Below are 19,183 nucleotides of genomic sequence, written 5' to 3'. Positions count from 1 at the left end.
ACAAAGCTTATCGCATGCCCTTACAGAGTGGACTGGGGCGGGGCAGTTGCCCACAGATGTCATGAAATCTTTAACGTATTAAAAAATCCCAGAATCATACAAAAGCGTAGAGCAAATCCTTTAATTTTGATCTTATTTTCCAATGCTTAATAAAAAAAAGATCAGTCACTTTTCTTCTTTACACATTCCACATTGTGCCACCTCTATGGCCTTTAGTGTAAGACAGCTACTATAGTGTTTTATGAAGATGATTCGATATTTTAGTCCAAAACTTTGCTAAAACCCGTTGCTAAAAGTACCGGGAGTGTATAATTACGCAACCAGACGTATATTTAAACCACTAAATATCATTTTCAATGTATAAATACAGTTTGTCAGTACCTTTGTTTCAACGTTTAAATGTTTACGCCACAAAATTTGATTTATTTTCATCTTCCATTAAGTTAAATATTATTCATCTGATCACTCAGGAAGAAGTTAAAAACAAAGCTAACGATACCTGTAAAACTGGAGAACTATTTCCAAAGCTCTGTCTTGAAAGATCTCTTTCTGAATTCAGGTCATAAGCATCTTATTCAGTTTCATCAAAATAGTTCGATAAAAATTACTCATCATTACAAATTGCATTAGATTTAGTGAAAAGCATCACAATATATACCAAATTCTGTATATAGGCCTATACATCATGTACATGAAAATTGAATGATAATTATATAAACCTGGATTGGTGATGTATTCCGAATGATTCATGATGGAGTATCATTGTATATACAGAGGCGTCGATCCTGGGGGGGGGGGCGATCGCCCCACCAATGAAAATATTTGGGGAGCAATCATATCGTTTTGCCCCCCCCCCCCCAATAATTCCGCATGTGCAAAAATAAAATAAGATGGTAATTATACACAGAAATCAGCAAGCGAGATTGAGCTACACCACTCGTTTTTCATTTAAAATCGTGCTCAAATTGTCCGCTTCTCAGATTGGAGTATAAAGATTTTCAGCTCGCGCTTCGCGCTCGCATCATTTCTGTAGCAAAACCCCATATTTTTCATGATTAAATAGGTGAATAGAATGTCCCGTTTTCAGTTCTAAACGTCAAAAGAACTCCCGCTTCGATTTGCAATAATCTTTTGTTGGATATAATCTTGTTCTTTATTACAAACGTCCATTAAACCGTCATTTTATTTCAGATCGAAATATCAAAATTTTACGCTCGCGCGAACATCTATTGTTTTTCTTTAGATACCCATCTTAATCATTGGTACCAAAAATGCATAGAATATCAAGCTTTCTGGTCAGAATATAAAGAAATTTCAGCTCGCCCTCGGCACTCGCATTATCTGTGTAGTGAGATATGTATCATCTTAATGAGTTACTACAAACAGTCCTAAACAGGCACCTTTTTCCTGTTTTCAGGTCAGTATACTTAAAAATTTCAGCTCGCTCTTCGCGCTCGCATTAATTTGTTGGTGAGATATGTGTCTCTATCTCATGAGTCATATAAATATATATATATATATATATATGCATATGTGTGTGTGTGTTTGTGAGTTTGTTTGTTTTGTGTGATATCGAGCGCCTTTGGAAAGTTGATTCATGATTTTACCCCCCAAATCTGAAAAAAAAAGGATCGACGCCCCTGTGTATATATATATACATATAGTAAAAAAAAACTTGTATCTCTATTATTATACAAAAGTATTGGCCTCATCGCAATAAAAGGGTTAATACACGAGATTTTGAAATCGCACATAACATGCATAATTTTGTGTTACTTTTTGCTTGTTTCTTTCTTTAATAAGTTTTTCAATCTCTCTCTATTTATGTTTTAGAAAGATTATATGTTTAAATTGATATATATTTTCTGGTATAATGAGATATGTTTAAGTGGACTTCAGGGAATGGTCGTACGCAGCAAGGGGAAGGGGGGGGGGGCAAATTTGCGATCAGCTGTTGTGAAAAAAAAAATTCCTTAAGATTTCATGAAAACTATGAAAAATGTGCAAATGTGAGATGAGCACCAAATACTTTTATTACACTTGTAAAAAAATAATCGCCCCATTGAGCAGCTCGGTCCGTTTACTCTATCGTTTTTATTTTTTTTTCATAAATTTGTTCGAGTCTTGCCCCCCCCCCCCCCCGGAAATATTATCTGCGTGTGGTCATGCAAAATGGCATGACTGGAAATCCTACATTTTGAAAAGAGCATTTGACAGGGTCAGACTTTACCCCTTTTTCAACATTTTCTTTTATGGCGCCGGTGAAGTGCAAAAATATGTGCGCCGCTCGGCAGTGCGCCCCCCCCCCCCTTTCGCCAAAAGCTGGATCCGCCTATGCACTCCCTGTCTCACATAGGCGCCCGGGCCGGGTAAAAAATGTAGGCGCTACCGTATAAAAAGCAGTATGTTATTAGTGTCCGTCCGTTATAGGTGCATGTGTAGAGCCAGGGGGTGGGGGGGTATAATCACTGAACTGGAAATACGTATTTCCAGTTCAGTGGGTATAATATAGGGGTAAAATGTTCCGGAGCTCATATACAGCCAGTACACGAGTATAATAGATCATATCCAGCAAGTGATTAATGAAAACACTACACCAGTAAAAGTAATCTTCTCTCACTCATTTTGTGAAATAGGCAATGCAAAAAACAAAAAATAGTGTTGCCCCCCCCCCCACCCCCGTTATGTTATTTTGCCTCCCCCTAGGTTAATTTGTCTAGTGCATTATGTTAGTTCTTTGTTAGTTGCCTCCCGGATCAATCCTCTTTTTTTCATGCATGTATATATACCGTAGGATCCAGGCATGTATACGGCATGTTAAGGCAGCAACAGGCCTCTATCGATCGATTGATATTTAGCTAAACCACAAGTGAATGGATATATATTCCAGTATCGCTGACGTTATGAAATTCTGAAGTTTCACTAGTTTTGATTTGATTTGATTTATCTTATTTCCACATTTCAAAACAAAAAACAAAGTATATACAAGTATAATAGTTTTTGTTTTTCAATATTACATAATAGGCAAATATTTTTTTAAACATAATGAATAATGTACATAAATCATTATAAAATATCAACTGTACTGTGAAAATTATATCTATATATACATTTTCTTTAATTACTGAACATATATATATATGGAAATGTGGGAGACCTCCATCTTAAGCTTGGAGCTTGAAAGTGATGGAGGCCTCGAAAGGAAAGGGGATAGAAAACCAGACTGTATAGTGTATTTCACAAAGTTTACCAGAAATATGCACAGCTTGGGTGCTATGAAAATGATATTTAGCACACTCACATTTTAAAAAATGTTACTAAATAAATTATAGAATATTTCCATTTTCAAGATTTGACAAGGAATCAATAAATGAATTGCAATCCAAACTATGAGACAGCAAACCTTGTTCAATATCGCATACATTCGTAATTCCGACGCTTCGTTATTCCGAGGGTTCGTAATTCCGAAGGTGAGTTAGTCCGAAAACGAAATAAGGTTCGTAATTCCGAAGGTTCGTTAGTCCGAAAACGAAATGAGGTTCGTTTATCCGAAGGTTCGTTAGTCCGAAAACGAAATAAGGTTCGTTATAATCCTAAAATGAAATAGGTTCGTTTGAAGTACTTATTCATGATTCCATGAAGTTCTCAAAATATTCCCTTTCAGGTCAGATCGTCAAAACTTATCAGCTGGTGCTGCGTGCTCGCATTTTCATTAGTATGTATAGGCCTACTTCTATATGAGTTCTAAAAAACTACATTGAAATTCCTCTTTATAACAGTTTATCAAAAATTTCAGCTCGCACTTCGCGCTCGAAGTATGATTATAGTTAGTTCCATACGCGTCTTGTTCATAATCACAAACATTGCTCAGAATGTTAAAGTTTTTGGACAGAGTTCCTGAATTTTGTTATACTTTTAGCTCGCTCCTCGCGTTCGCATTATTCAATCAGGGATTGTGAGATTCATTTATCTTGTTTATAAAAATAAAGCTAAGAAGTCACTGTTCGGACAACCCTTTCATAAAAAAAAAATCAGCTTTGAACAAGCGATCGGGGAAAATGTGATTGCCCCCCCCCCCTATTGGCGAAAGCTCAATCTGTATAAGTAAATGTGTATATTACATGTATACATATATACATTTAATGTGAAAAAAGTGTGCCCCCCCCCATTCCGAAAAGCTGACTACGATGGCTGTGGATGGCTTTTTTTGTCCCGCCCTAGCAAAAGAAGGGGTGTTTGAGGTCGAAACAATCACCCCCCCGCTCTGAGCGATTTTTCAAAGGTTTAAAAGAGGTAAACATTTAATCAAGAATGGATCTATTAGTAGACATTTTGAACTTTTACAAAACAATTTCAAAAAGCATCAACACTCCCCTAGCGATATTTGATTTGATAACTTTTATGATAATAATTCTGCTCTTATATTTGGTTAATAGTAGTTTTCTCGTTGAATGCATTTATATTTTCTTTGTTCGATGTTCAGTATTTTTTTTTTTAAGTTGTAATTATTGTAAACATGTTAAGTTGGGTCCTTGTACCTTTGTATCATGTTCATATATTTATGTTTAAACTGGATAATGAATGATAAAATAGATATTTGCAGGTATAGTGCAATGAACATGAGCATGATGAGCTAGCTTCGCACTCGCATTATTCGATGTATCCTATGCATGAGTCACCAAATGCCTGGTAAGTATATTTCAGCTCGCACTTCGCGCTCGTATTAATTCTTCATCTTTTAATGATTGCAAAAACTGCTCAGAATGTTTATTTTCATTTCTTATTGAAATGTCTAAAAGTTTGAGCTTGCTATCCACGCTCGCAATACCTCCCGAGGATGACCTTTTAACAGTAATTGACAAAAAACGAGTTTTACAACTTCAGCTTTGAACTTTTCCCAAACCGCTCGCTCGTTATACTCTCTCGCCAAAATGAAACCTGAATATATCTAACCATAATCAGAAATCACTTCAAAAAGGTTTTTATTGCCCTACTTAATTACTATAAAACACACAATGACTTCAAGCATATGATTTGTATAATATAATATAATGATTTGTATAATGTTTACTATATGTATCGTGTAATCTTATGTGTGTATCATGTGATATTCTGAATTATTTTGTGCGAACAAATTGAATTTCCATTTGTACTCGAATGCAATTGGACAAAAAAATCTAAATCTGAATCTGAATGATAATCTCATTGTGAAAATATCACCAAAATGCCCATTTTGACAGGGTGCAATTTTTGGCTTTGCCCCCCAAACAAAAATTCGTTCCGCCGCCCTTCTTTTTGCCTCCCCATCCTCATAACAATATAGAAAAGCAACGGTGTTCCCCCCCCCCCTTCCCTCCACTACGCTTACCCTTCCGGTTTTCCCGGCTTTGCCACCGATAATTTCATTTTTCGGATTAACGAACCTCCGGAACAACGAACCACATTTCATTTTCGGATTAACGAACAGGGGCGTAACAGGGGTCGGTAGCCAGGGGAGGGGGCAAGAGCCAACACATTCCCGGTCGTATCATGGTATGAACAAGGGCCTGTTGCATGAAAGGGTCTTTCGTAGAACCGTTCTACGCAAGAACGAGATATCGCTCAACTGTTTCACAAAGCCGATTTGGGCGATACGAAGAATGGTCCTTGGAAAGACACCTCCAGACATGTCGTACGTAGGCATGATCTTCTTTGCACACCGCCCGCCGCCGTCGGCATTGAGAGAAAATGCGTTTACGGCAAGCCACACTGACATATCACCTTTCAACATATTTGGGGGTCATTCCATTCGATTGCAGTCTGATGCATTTTATCTGGGATGGCGCCAAGTTATTTGCTATATATGGGGGCTAGTTGTCATCAATTTCAGGTCAGGTCGTCTTGCACGGCAAGACGACCAAAAGCGGAAGTCATTTTAACTTCTCCGGGTAACAGGCCCAAATAATTTTTAGTATATGTTTTCTTTTATTCTCCCTCCGTCTTTTCCCCACCCATTTTTTATATTTTTTTTGTCAATTAAACTTGAAATATCGAAATGGGCGGCAATCTCTCTGACCCCTCATGCTTTCTCATTAGAAAATCAACATGAAAAAAAATATTATGTATGGAAAAAAATCGTGTTTATAACGTTCGGCAAAAAAAAAAACGATACAAAACTAAGATGTTACTAAAAAATGCTAAATCATTTATTTATTTTTTATATCGTTTAGCTGAGATTAATTTTAATCAATGAAAATTAGTTGTTGGATTAATTTGTGCTAACTTGAGATGATGAATGAAAACATATGCAGTAACATAGCTAATTGAATTATAGAGAAGGCCTATAGGTCACAAACCCATCACAGACATTACAAATGAAGATAATTTCATTGTACCTATAAAAGATAAGATTATGGAAAGTCCGTTATTGGCCCCTATGGCCCGAATTCTCAAAGGGTGGCTAACTTAGCCCGTGCTAACTTAGCCCACTGGGCTAACTATCCCCCGTGGGCTAATTTAGCCCACCGAGCATTTCTCAAAGCGTGGGCTAGTTAGCACCCCCGGCTAACTTAGCCCATCGGGCTAAATATTTAGCACGGGGTGCTAAATATTTAGCACGGGGGGCTAAATCTACCACGATCGATGACTGAAGTTAGCGCTCTATTTAGCACTGTACTGAGCATGCTCAGTGTAATAAAGCAGTACTGAGCATGCTCAGCGCCGTATTGAGAGTTTAGTCTGCTAGGGACATGAAAACGTCGCCATCGCAGGGGTTATGAAGCAGGACTCAACCAATAAAAAATCATGTATCAGCAACATGCACTTGAATTTCTTTGCGAGATGGTATTGACAGCGAACATTGTCATTAATTTGTTAATTAACTTGGGCCAACGTAGGTATATATTTACCGCCGACGGCACGCCGCCTGCGAGCGCTGCCCCTGCCTGCACCGTTCCGGGCAACGTATCGCGTAACCCATGGAGCTCCGGCCGGAGCCCCCTGGGCTACGCATCGTGAGGACCAAGACTGCACTGTTCTACAGAGTGGTACCTTAAATGCGAAAAAAGCTGTAGGGGCCTACTCTAATTTTAACCTTTTGTTAGGTATGTATAGACTATAGGTTAGATCTAACCTTAGTCCAAATCGAGCACATATCGTAGTACTGAGTACGGAAAATGCAACTAAAAAACTTGCCATTTATAGAGCACATTGTGTGAAATACATCATCGATCTGATTCTGTTTACGAAGCCTACCTACCTTGTCAAAGTGGGTGGATCGAGTTTTGATTGAAAATGAAATGCCATGCTGCTATGCATGGCTATCCTTAAAAATTGAATCTTGAAAAAAATTGGGGTCTTGTATGTGACGTTTAGATGCATGTGAAAGATTTATGAGTTAGGGGCTGGGGCCGGCGCAAGCAACATGACCTCGACCCCACTATCGAGTGCCATTTATTTCTTTCTCTTAAACTTTCCTATTTGAAGTAATATTTTTAAAATTTTATGTTCTATTAATTGTATTTTTTCCAATAAGTTATATTTTTATCAATGGGGAAGTTGCAGCAGTATTTGTATGAAATTCCATTTTCTATTATTTTTTTAAATTTGATTATCTTTCACCTTCAAAAACAGAATTCTTTAAATTTGTTTATTTCGTTATTTTTATTCCTTTATTTATAGTCTACCTCTTATAATTTACTTAACTAGTTTATATTTTTTTCTTTATCATTTTTATTTTCGATTGATTTTATCTATTTTTTTTTTGGGGGGGAGGAACATTTAATTTCTGCACCCCATGATCGATGAAGTCCTGGATGAACCAAAAATTTAAAGGGGGCTTGATATGGCGTATCTGGTAAAATTAATTTTTAAAAAGATGTGCGCGAGCAAAAACTTCCAACATTTGTGCCAGAGCTAACAATTTTGGAAGGAGCCAAGATATTAATTGGTAAGCTCCTCCAAGAGCACTCACTGGTTACCGTAATTGCATTATCCCTAACCTATTTCTGTTATTGCTACTCCAGTTGGCGGGGGGGGGGGGGGGGGGGGTAACCAAGTTAGACACCATGCTTGCACATTCGTAAGAGCATGTATTCATTTTTTCAAAGGCAATACAGTATTTTAGCCAGAAAAATGTTGACTTATTAACCCTGGATGAGTAAAAACGGTATTCCACCGATCATAAAAATATATTTGAAATTGGGGGAAATTATGACAAAATGTCCAAGGTACTCCTAGATTGAAAGATAATTGCTAATTATGGTCAATTCTGAAATTATCAGCCTGGTGTCCAGCTTGCAGGGGCTGCGGATCCGGGGTGGGGGGGAGGGCCTTGACCGATTGTGATTAACTGTTCCGCAGCCCCTGCCTTGTAATAACTTTGCCTCCCTCCATCCCCTCCCGAAGACCAATTGCTTAATTCAGGATATTTGGTCAAAATGCCCCTGCTTTTAAAGAAAAAAAATAAAATCATTTCTGAGGGGATTACAATTCCTACAATAAAAATTAACATTTAAACAAAGTCTTATGATATGCTAACCCCACATGTCATTCTCTCGGTGATATAGCTACCTTCCCTCCTTTCACTTCTCATTTGCTTTCATCACATGCACATTATCATGTATCTTTACATACCAAAAAACTTTTCTCCCAATTAAAAGTTTATAGTAAATAACATTGTAGTACCCACTACAGCAATTTTCTCTAATTGTATCCTCTTGCACAAGCAGTCAGTTTACTTCCTTCATACACAACCTTTCCCAACATATCATTCACATTACTACCACCCCTGCCTTACACATAACCTTAATCTTTCCTTGGCACAATTTTAATCTGAAAGTGAATAAAGTATTTCTTATATTAATTTATTTTTTGCCTCCTGTAATAACTGAACACAGGCACATGGAGAGAGAGAGAAAAAAAAATCATGTTTTCTGCTGATAACACACCTGGAATACAATATATAAACAAAACGTATGTACATTTATAGTAGATAGATTAGTTTATTCAGTACATTGTTGTTTTTTAATTAGATCAAAAGTCGTTTATATGACACAAAAATTTAATTTACTGTCTACATTTATCACTATGAATGATAAGATACTCGGAAAAAATGTCAAATATATTTCTGAAAGACACTAAAGAAGGATGATTCAATCATAATAATAGTAATATTAAATTGATAATATTACTGGTAGTTTGCATTTATATAGTGCTCATTTCAGTGTATCGAAGTGCCTACGAAAAGCTGGAAAGTAAAAGGATATTAATTCACCAAAATGAAATTATATGATTTAAATTTGACACATTAGGGAGCTGCACATGCCAAGGCAAGTGACTATTTTATGAATAAACAGGTCTTAACCCCCCCCCCCAGTCTTCTTAGACGTTGAAATAGCCCAGTCTATAGGGTTAAAATTGAAACCATGAGGATTTAAGCATTGATTCTTAATTTAAAAAAAGATAAGTGAGACAATAGACTTGAATAATAAGAATGACCTAAAGTCAGTCCATCTCTTGGCAAAACTGAGTTAAGTATGATACAACTGTTGCTTATTAACCCAACATGTACCTAACCTTTTATCAAACAAGAAAAATATTGTGAATTTGGGTTTTAAAAGCAAGATGGTCATTAGATCACTATTGAAATACAGGAATGCGTGGAAACACCCCAACAACTAAGAAAATATTATTTTCTTTGCAAATAAGTAATAAACCTGTCAATTTATTACATCCTGGTGTTACAAGGTACAGGAGTTTATGTCTTGAGATGGTGCTGTCCAAATTGGCTGTGGTACAGTAGCTTTAAAACCTCTAGGAATAGATAGCTGGTGACAGTCAAGAGATGTACGGGATTGAGCAAGCTACCAGTTTTAACTCAGTGTCCATGTTCATGCGTAGATTATGACATGGCCAATGGAATGCGAAATAGCACGCTATCTTGATTGATTGACGAGAGAATGCAGGCAGGAATTCATCAAAAAAGAAGAGCAACGGATACCTGCAGTAAGGATCAAGAACAGAATACATATTAAAAAAATTGCTCTTCAGTATTCTTTCTAGAAATATATCTTCATTGATGTAACAATTAATAGTAATACCCCTTTTACCTGAAGAAGCAAAATGCATTTTCTTTTCGATTTCTCATTTCTCCTGCAATAGAAAATTTTGCAGTTAACTCTTTAAAATTGTCTGATCGTACATATGAAGAGAATCAAATTATAATAAAATTTGACTAACAACAGGACTGAAAAAGGATGAAATACAGTATGTAAGGGCCAAGTTGACTGCATACATACAAGTAAGATCATGTCAGCTTGGGTGAAGTTGCATAACCGCTCATGATGGCTTTAAGCTCACATCGTTATTTTGTATTCATAATGTATTATGACTATTTTGTCTTTATTATGGATTATTTTTACATAAGTTTGATTTGTATTGTATTAAGGAAAAAAAAAACAACATACTATTGACAAAAGCTCATTATCATGGGACATTAAGTAGATGGGAAATAACTCACCAACAGCAAACAAATGAAGTGAAGACAATTGTATCAAAGTACTGGAAAAGAACCCTTCCTCAGATATTCACTCCCTGATCCTGTTCTAGCATTCTGGTGATGTGCATGGCCGTTTTCTTGGAGAAGCATACCAGAGTTGAAAAGACTCATCTGTGCACCATTCAAGCATTATTCTCCCCATATCTTGGTCCTCAAGGTGACATTCCAACATGTTCAAGTATCTGTGGGTTAGATAAAGTAAAAAGTAAAATTTTAAAATGTGGACGAGTTAAATAATATGGATTGTGGACATGCATTCCGAGATCATCACCTTTTTAGCCATATTCCGAACATCGTCACTCTAAAGGTAAACTGCCTACCCAATCAAAATAATGGAAAGGAAATTACAAATGACTTTAATATGTTCTGCAGTAAGTGTAAAATAATAAGATTACAGTTATCCATCAAACAGGTTTTCATTTATTGTGATAACAAAAAAAGATGGCCCCTAAAATATAATTGGTTACAGTTGGCATAAAATAGGAAACCGATATATCAAGATTTTCTTATGGTTAGAAAATTAATGAAATAAAAAAAAAATGAAACAAACCTCTCTTTCCATACTCCATACTCAACAATGATGAGTGACGACACTGTTGGAGAACATTAGCCATTTTCAGTATTGTGGCTTAGGTAGTGCCTAATAATGAAGAAATAAAAAGGAAATAAAAATCTTACTATGATATGAATAACAATCAGTAGTAGACTTGATAAATTCTGATATCGTAATACTGTATGATATTTATCTTTATCAAGAATTAGACAGGAATAACTGTTGTTTTGGGGGATTTATTCAACAATTTCTGACATTTTACTATAATCCCAATTGGTAAGCAGAGCCAAAGAAGTTCAGCGGAACAACCAATGTACATAGATAGAGTCGCAGACTGACGCTTTTGGTCTAATCTAGAATCTACTTGTTAGTACAAATAGTAATATTTTGTGTGCTCCTGTTGGTACTTTAAAGGGATTTATTTGATCTAGGGATCAAATAGAAATAATAAACATGCACAATGACTTCAAAATTGTCTACCTGCATGTTAATTAAATGGTAGACCAAAAATTTCAGTCTCTACTCTCTGTATATTGGTTGTTCCGCTGAACTTCTTTGGCTCTACAGTGGGGATGATTGATGGTAGCATTGTCTTTCCGTTAATGTCCACAATCATTATATTATTATGGCATATGAACGTCAAGTTTGACTTGACCTCAATGACCTGAATTTTGCCGGGACCGGCAGGTGCAATAAATACCGTGACTGGGTGAACACCCATCTTTGACGAATAGTGTATTGGTTTTAAAGTGCATAGGTTGTGACTCTCCTATACACGGGACCAACATTTGGGTCCTTTCCGATGGACGGAGTGTTTTCCAACTGCATTCACACCTGCACTAAATACAGTGATGAGAGTCTGAGACATGCTAACAGGAACACACAATGCTATAGCATCAGATTTTTTGTTAGACAAATTTTGGCTTGAACGGGACCATGGGCGGAAATCCCAGGGGGAGATATGTCCCCCCTACCAAAAATAGTAGGGGGGACACAATATCAAATGTCCCCCCTACTATTTTTGGTCTTTTAAGATGGAGAAAAATGCATCATTAACATTCGAAATAATACATGTATTTTGGACTAAATGACCTTACATTTTGGGTGAAAACCTTTTTTTTTTTTTTTTTTGCTTGTCAAATTTTCCAGAGTGAATAAAATAAGATGAGGGGAAAACTTGGAAAATAAAAACAATCTTTCATGTCACTATATAAAATTTTCGCACATGCTTCGCGCTCGCATTATTTGATTGTTGAAATATGTAACGTCTTCATGGCTAATTGCAAACAGTCTTTAACAGGTACCTTTTCCATCAGTTAACCTCTGCTCGCACTTCGCGGTCGTAATATATATTCAGTTGTATACACATCTTTTTCAAGATAACAAACATTGCCCAGAATGTTCAAATTTTAGGAAAAAAATACATAAATTTTCCAAAAAAATTTTGCTCGCGCTAGCATTATATAAGGACAATGATATCATATATTTATGTTGATTTATAAGAATAAAGCTAAAAAGTGACCATGAGGACTACTCCTTCAATGAAACAGACAAAAATTACCTTCAACCAGCCGATCAGGGATTAACATATGGCTGAAAATGTTTTCATCCCCCCCCCCCCCCCCCATTGGCGAAGGCTGGATCAGCCCGTTGTCCCCCCTACCTTTCGGGACAGATTTCCGCCCATGAGCGGGACTCGAACCCCTCACATTGAGATCTACAATCTTTTCTGAAACATGCGCTCTAACCTACTGAGCTACGCTGCCTCCCAATGTAAACAAAAAAATTGTTAAAGAAAACAATCCCCAGAAACAAAGGTCATTCCAAATAATCTAGATCTATACACAGTACTAGGTGACATAAGTTTTAGAACTTTATAGAAGAGATTAATACAAAAAAATAAGAAATACAGGGGTCTATAAATTATAATGATGAGTCATGGCCTCACGGGTGCATTTATTTTTTTTTCAAAGAAATATCAACATTCCCAAACACAAAGTCACAGTATTTTTTCTTCTTGGAGGGGGGGGGGAGGGGTTGGGGACAAAACTTGATGAGTGGGCAGTTCTTTTTTATAGTTTTATACACAGGCTCCATCACGTGGATCAATCCACCACTATTTTTAACCTGGGTGAATGCCCCCCAAAAAAATGAGTAATCATTCTATCATGACCTTGTTCATTGATTGAGTGATGAGTAATGACTCAAAAATTGAAATAAAGAAAACATCAAACTTTAAAGTAAACTTTCAGGTCACTTTACTTAGCTTGTCTTTGCGATGCCAGTGACCGAGTGAGTTTTGCAGTTGCCATACCGTAATTACTATACTCTAGGCCTAGTCATTTATGATAACCCTGCCCTGGCCAGCATGGCCATAGCTACATTGGCGGCGGAAGCCAAAAAATTAAGGGGGGGGGGGCCACCTGAAATTTTTGGATGGACACGGAAAAAATTTGACAAGCCAAAAAAAAGGCAGCGTAGCTCAGTCGGTTAGAGCGCATGTTTCGGATAAGATCGTAGATCTCAACGTGACTCGTGAGGGGTTTGAGTCCCGCTCATGCCGAAACGCGTCTTACAAAAAAATCTTATGCTATTTAGCGTTGTGTGTTAGCGTGCCTCACCACTGTATTCAGTGCAGGTGTGAATGCAGTTGGAAAGCACTCCGTCCATCGGAAAGGACGCAAATGTTGGTCCCATGTATAGGAGAAACCCAACCTATGCACGTTAAATCCAATACACCGTCACTATTCGTCAAAGAGTACGGTAGGGTGTTCACCCGGTGTATTGCACCTGCCGGTCCCGGCAAAATTCAGGTCAAGTCAATATTGACATTCATATGCCATAATAATCAAAATAATGATTGTGGGCATTAACGGAAAGACAAGACAAAAAAAAAGGTTATAAACCTAAATTTTAGGAGGGGATCGCAAAAAATTTTGACAAGCAAAAGCAAAAACAAAAAAAAAAGTCATCAACCTAAATTTTAGGGGGGGAACAAACATTTCAGGGGGGACAGGTCCCCCCCCCCCCCCGCCTATCCAATGGCCCATGCCATGCAGATCTAAGCTTTATAAGGACATTATCATGATATTGGGAACACCGTTCACTTCATTTACAGCAGTTTTTCTGAACGCGGTCGATCGTGATCCTTGGAGTGTGTATGGACAGACTGCACAGGACAGTCAGTCAGTCACACACAAAATTGAACGTTGGTTGGTTGGTGTTGGAGTTTAGTTGGCGCTCTTCAATCTGGTAGATTATCTGCGCCAGGTCGTTTCCATGTTGCTTAATTCCCGCTTCAATGTCCTCGGCCGGCGTTAGACTAGTCTGACCTGTCATATAGCGAGGTGCAATATAATTAAGATTAGTTACCTCCACCATTAAATTGTGCATTTTTGTACTTCATAGTATGCAAACTTTTATAAGAAGCTATGTCGAAACACAATTTTAGTAGTCTATAAGAATTAACATCACTAAATATAATCCTCAGAACAAAAGGAAGCGAGAGGGAGAGATGGAGAGAGATCAGTGGAATATTCTTATTCGAATCTCTTTGTTTTTTTCACATAATTCAGGATTACTTTATAATCTGCATTTCTTCCCAATAATGTTGCTAGGTCTGATATTGGCGTATTTAATTTCAGGCTTCTTTGCATAGTTCTTCTTTCTCTTTCATATTTATTACAATGTAGTAAAAAATGTTCTATTGTCTCAGGAACCTGACAATGTGAACATAGACCATTTTCATGTTGATTACATTTATACTGATAATAATTCAATTTACATTTTCCAAGTCTTAGCCGGTGAATCATAGTCTCTTCAAATCGAATGAGACCTTGATAACTAATTGTTTCTGCCACGTTGGGTTGGATGCTAAATAAATGTCTTCCTTTAGATGAGGATGCCCATTGAGCCTGCCAGATTTCTTTATAAATCAAAGACATGTGGTTTTTCCATTCCTCTTTGATATATGGAATGTGTAATTCAACTTCTTCTTTTGATGCTCCTTTTTTTGCTAATTGGTCTGCCACTTCGTTCCCGTGAATACCGCAATGGGATGGTATCCATTCAAAGTTGACATAAATATCTGATGATTGTAAAACTTTGATTTTATATAAGATATCAACAATAAGATTGTTTTGAATTCGATTGCTTTCGAGTGCTTGAAGAGCTGACAATGAATCTGTAAAAATTATGATGGACATTCCTTTGTTATCTCCTAGCCAATCAAGTGCCATTACAATTGCTGTTAATTCGGCTCTCATTATACTTACAGAATTTAATCTATAGTATTTTTTAATGTCCAGTTCTGGTATATAAAAAGCAGAGCCGGTTCTCTTGTCTTCTTGTTTTGATCCATCAGTGTAGATCTTTAAGTAACCTTTCCATCTTGTATGTGTCCTTTCTAAGACACAGTTTTTCATATCTTGTACTAAGTTACGTTGTTTGTTGATAACATTATGGATATAGTAAGATATATTTGGTATTTCATATGACCAAAAAGGTTCTCGTAATATTCTTTGGCTTAGTTGTTCAATTTGGATTTCTTCATTTGGCTTACATGCTCTAACTACAAAGGGTCCATGACCTACTTTCCAAGTAAATTGATCAATATACCAGGAAGGTTCAATAATTTCTAAAGTAGGATGATGAGTATCTCTATTTGTTAAAAGATAAAACATGTATTTATCAACATACAGTTCTCTTCTTAGTTGTAAAGGTCGTTCACCACATTCAACCTGCAGTGCTTCAAGGGCAGGGTTATATACTGCACCAGTTATTATTTTCAGTGACTGATATTGGACTGAATCTAATTCTTGTTTTAGTGAAAGGCTAGCCGAATCGTATAACTCACATCCGTAGTCTAATATGGATCTAATAAGACCTTTGTATATAATATAAAGAATCGTTTTATTATTTCCCCAACTCGTTCCTGCTATACACCGTAACAAATTGATTCTTTTTGAACATTTGAGTTTTATATAATCTATGTGCTTTTTCCAGGTGAGTTTCACATCAAACCAAATGCCCAGAAACTTATATTCTTTGTATTGTGGTATAGATTTATCTTTAATCTCAATATTTACCTCTATTTGCTGCCTATTGGTAAAAATCATAACAGCAGACTTTTGAGGAGATATAATCATACTCCAGGTTGAGCACCATTGTTCAATCTCTTTTAAAGCTTTCTTAATTTTCTTTTGTAGAAAGTCAAGATTTCTGCCTGAACACCATATGGCAATATCATCGGCATACATAGAGATTTTTACAGATTTTTCTTTCAGTTTTAGATCATTCAACATTAAATTGAACAAAATTGGACTAATCACACTACCTTGGGGCATTCCATTTTCCAGAACAAACTGTGAAGATAACTGACCATCAACTTTTACCTTGCAATATCGATCTTGTAAAAATGAATTAATCCACTGTAACATTTTTCCTTTTATACCAGCTTGATGACATTTAAATACTATTCCCTTTCTCCATAAAAGGTCATATGCTTTTTCAAGGTCAATGAAAATAACTAGAACATACTCTTTGTTAGCTAATCCTTTCTGTATATCTGTTTCTAATCTAAGGAGCTGATCTAAAGAACTTCTATTTTTTCTAAATCCAGCCTGTGTTGGTGTCAGGATACTGCATCGCTCCATGAACCATACGAGTCTATTTTTAACCATTCTTTCCATCAGTTTGGAGAGAGTTGATGTCAAGGAAATGGGTCGATATGAAGAAGGGTTCGTTGGATCTTTACCTGGTTTAAGTACAGGGATCTGGGTAGAATAATGCCAATCTGTGGGTAGAATTGAGGAATTCCAAATACTGTTTATTAAAACTAATATGAACTGAAGAGCTATTTTTGGTAGGTGTTGTATCATAATTGACTTGATACCATCTGTACCTGCTGCAGAATTTTTCATATCCTTAACAGCGCTTGTTAATTCATTATATGTGAATTCATCATTAAGAGGTGTTTCAGAGGAGTAGCTTTCTTCGATCGTATTTCGTATCAAATTTTCAAATGAATTTCTTCTAATAATCTCGTCATTGTCTAATCGATTGTCGATCGTTTTAAAAGCCTTAGCAATCAATTCTGCCTTTTCTTGAGCATTAGCTATTGGTGTATTGTTTCCTGTTAATAAATTGGGAAATATATGTTTGGAGACAGAACCATTTCGTAGTCCTTTCACCATATCCCATACTTTGCCTAAGTTGGATGTTCTCCTCAAAGACTGACAGTAGTTTAACCAGTATTCCTTTTGTGTTCGTCTCTTTATTTTTTGAGCATATGCTTTCTTTTTCCTGTACATTTCCAAGTCATCCTTTCTAAAATGTCTATTTAATCGATTTCTATATTTATTTCTTTCTTTGATTGCTTCTTGGTATTCTAGTGTCCACCAAGGTACTGGGTTTTTTGCTTTTCGATTTCTGCCTGCTTTGCGAAGGGTTTCTTCTGCCACTTCGTTAATAATCTGCAAAATCAAATTGTACTTATCTTGAATATTCAGATCATGTGAAAAATGTAATATCTTTATTTTACTAAATTTATGCTTCAATCTTTCCCGATATATTTCCCAGTTTACGTGCTTGAAGGACCAATTCTTTTCATGAGGATTGATGTTATCATCTACAAATTCTATTTCGTGCAGTGAGCACTTGATAACATTGTGATCGCTCCCGAAATTTCCTAGCACGTTCCATTTTAGTTTGCTGGCGATTTCCTTCGAAGCAATTGTTAAGTCTAGGCAAGACCTTGTCCCTGTATGGATGTCCATTCTTGTAGGCATCCCATCGTTCAACACTACTAAATCATGTTTTGTTATAAAGTTTTCAACTAATGTCCCATTACTATCTCGCTTTATGCTACCCCACAGAGGGTTGTGTGAATTGAAATCACCTGTAATTATTATGTTTTTTGAACAATTTTCAATCAAATTTTCTAAATCTCGCAATTCTATCTTTTGACAAGGATTATAATAATTGATTAATGAAATGACCTTGTCATAAGTGAAAATGTCAATTCTTTGATATTCCTTGATTTGAGGCAAATTGACTTCTTTGAAAGTAACTGTTTTATGCACATATATTGCAATTCCTCCTCTTCCTCCTTGGCCTCTATTTTTTATTACTGGGATGAAATCTGGAATTGCTAATATATTAAAATCAGTGAACCATGGTTCTTGTAAACATATCAAGGCAGGGATGGAGTTTAATTCTACATTTTCTATTAGCTCTTTGTAAAAGTCTGGACCGTGAGCATTCATGCTTTGGGCATTCCATTGTAAAATATTTAAAGGCCGAGCGTTAATTGTATTTGAGCTGTCTTTATTACTGAAGACGATCGTGGATCATCTCTGGAGACACCTCGTTGATGTCTAAACGTATGAACGTCTGAACGTATGGGACTGTGTCATTACTTCATGCTGTAACTCTTGATGTAAGACTTCCGCATCATCAGGTATTCCGAATCATATTCTGATATTTCGCGTTGGCACAGATAAATGAAAAATCAGCCGAAGGCTCTACAATGATCAAAACTCTTACGTCAAAATGCATACTTACGGTTTTGTTCGAAGATGTGAAGATAAATACGGCATTACGACCCCCTTCCCGTCCATATCGTCGGCTCGTTCTCGCGATGCAGAAAATAAAACAATTATTGTTCATGTTGATAATCTGCTTTCTGATTGGTCAAAATCAGTGGGCTAATTTAGCCCACGATTTAGCCCATGGCCAAAGGGGTGGCTAAATTTGTGACGTCAAATGACGCGATTTAGCCCACGATTTAGCCCGGGCTAAGTTAGCCGAGCTTCGAGAAATGCAAAATTTAGCACCATGGGCTAAATGACGTCAAATGACGCGATTTAGCACCATGGGCTAAGTTAGCCACCCTTCGAGAATTCGGGCCTTTAAGTGTTAAAGCAAATAGTCTCGACTCCTCAACTTTAAAGGGATGGTCCAGGCTGGAAATATTTATATCTCAATAAATAGAGTAAAATTCACAGAGCAAAATGATGATCGAAATTTGATCAAAATCGGATATCAAATAACGAAGTTATTTAACTTTAAAGATTTGCATTATTCCGGTAAAA

The 19,183-nt window shown here is 36.6% G+C and overlaps 1 long non-coding RNA gene across 1 annotated transcript; it reads right to left on the bottom strand.

Annotated features, from left to right (window-relative positions):
* Positions 1 to 8,852: 8,852 nt before the first annotated feature.
* Positions 8,853 to 18,829, bottom strand: LOC135154725 (uncharacterized). Its single transcript, XR_010294108.1, has 4 exons — positions 18,654 to 18,829; positions 11,088 to 11,177; positions 10,499 to 10,719; positions 8,853 to 9,979 (listed from the first exon to the last, which is right to left on the bottom strand). It is a non-coding gene; the product is annotated as an uncharacterized LOC135154725 (long non-coding RNA).
* Between the last annotated feature and the right edge of the window lie 354 nt (positions 18,830 to 19,183).

This window comes from Lytechinus pictus, chromosome 7, assembly GCF_037042905.1.
Source record: "Lytechinus pictus isolate F3 Inbred chromosome 7, Lp3.0, whole genome shotgun sequence".
Taxonomy (NCBI): Eukaryota; Metazoa; Echinodermata; class Echinoidea; order Temnopleuroida; family Toxopneustidae; genus Lytechinus; species Lytechinus pictus.
Note: the sequence above shows the minus strand (reverse complement) of the source record. Positions and strands in the feature narration are given on the sequence as shown.